Raw genomic sequence first — 2,114 nt, forward strand, 5'->3', positions numbered from 1 at the left:
ATATATATCATCGCTTCAAAAAAATGACGATCTAAGAAATTTTTAATAAAACATTTGATTGATAACTCATCAATTTCTAATAACGTCTTTATATTTTTCTAATTATATAAAATTTCAATTGCAATAAATAGAAAGGGAATGATTTATAATCATAAGAAAGTGCAATTGGCAAAGGTTGATATATTAAGATGGCCCATTTGACTTAATATAATACTAATTAAGCAAATAAAAATTAATTAATAATACTAGTAGAACATAATCCAAATCTTTCAGGTGACGCTTGTTGTAACTTTTTATTTCTTCTACTTCTTTCTTCTGTCACAATCCCTACACTTTTTGGACAATGGTGAAAAAACACATACAGTAAGAAAATAATATTATAATAATATATAAAATATTATAAAATAAAATAAAGGAATCGAGAAGAAGATTTGGGGTTGACGTATATGGATTTTGGAATTAATTAAGATTAAATTAGATTAGATTAGATTACTTATATTAAAATAGATTGAGTTTTTTCAAAGTGGGAGTCATTTATTTTTTTTTGTTTTATTGTATGCTTTATTTTTTGTTGAATATATGAGTAGTCAAGTTGGCAACATGTCTGAAGTGATGGCACAATGACAAATTCCATGATATCTCATTTTGTTGCTTTTTGTCTCTTTTTTTTTCTTTATTCCTCCTCCTCCGTTTTATATTAATTAATCATTTAACAAAAAATAATTATCTCATATTTTTTCTATTTTTATTTAGTTGTTTACTTTTCAATTGATTACACTTATTAAGAAAATAATAATTAAGATAGTGAGGTTTATCATTTTATTCCTGATAATTCTGAAGTGGATGAATAAATAAAATTAACTTTTTCAAGAAATTATGCTTTTTTCCAAAATTAATTAATTGAGGAGATATTATGTATAAAAATTATTTTTTCTTGATTTATCAAAATGAATTAATAAAAAGGAACAATAAGAAAAAAATTTGGACAAGTAATTAAGAACCGAGAAAGTATTAGTTGTGCACCTCGACAAATCAAGAAAACATTGATTTAATTTTTTCTATATTCTCCTTGTAAGTAATTCTTTCTAAAATGTTCATATTTGTTTCAAAAAATCCAAATATCTTTTTAAGGGTGAATTGCTAAAATTATATGTGTAAAAGAATAATCAATTAATATAAGATGGAGTGAATAACACAGGAACATTTAGTGTGTGTTTAGACATAAAAAGAAGTAATTTCAAAAGTAATTTGTGAACAAATATATAAATTTCTTGCAAAATATTTCAAAATTCAAGTTGAGTTTCCATTATATATCCAAACATGATTTTATTTTATTTAAAAAAAAATGAAAGAAGGTGAAAAACTGAAAATTATTACTATATAAGAAAGGGGAATAACACGCAGCAGACCGTCAACACGTCTGCTTGTGCTGCCTGCTTATTTCCCTTGTGTCCTTCATTTTTTAAAAAAAAATGTATACGACCATTTCTTTATCCAATCAAAAAATGGGAAAAAACCTATTATATGGTGCCTCTTCTTCATTCCATTAAAAAATATGATATTCATTTAATATGTGAATATATAATTATTTAATTGATATACATACACAATTCGGCTCTCTCCCACTATTGTCCTCTATTATTGCTCGCATCTCTCCTCCCTCTCTCAATATCGTCGCCTCTCTCCTCTCTCTCCCAATCTCGTTCGCCTCTCTCCTCCCTCTCCCAATCTCGTTCGTCTCTCTCCTCCCTCTTCCAGTCTCGCTTGCCATATATACAAATGCATTATATACAATTATTTAACCGATATACATATACAGTTCACTCTCTCCCACTCTCTGCCCAATCACGCCCGCCTCTCTCCTCCCTCTCCCAATCTTGCTCGCTTCTCTACTCCCTCTCCCAATCTCGCTTGCCATATATACAAATGCATTATATACAATCATTTAACCGATAACATTTACATTTCACCCCCTCCCACTCTCTGCCCAATCCCTCTCGCCTCTCTCTACCCTCTCCCAATATCGCTCGTCTCTCTTCTCCCTCTCCCAATCTCGGTCGCCTCTCTCCCCCCTCTCCCAATCTAGCTTGCCATATATACATATATATATATAT

This window comes from Solanum pennellii, chromosome 4 (genome assembly GCF_001406875.1).
Source record: "Solanum pennellii chromosome 4, SPENNV200".
Classification (NCBI taxonomy): domain Eukaryota; kingdom Viridiplantae; phylum Streptophyta; class Magnoliopsida; order Solanales; family Solanaceae; genus Solanum; species Solanum pennellii.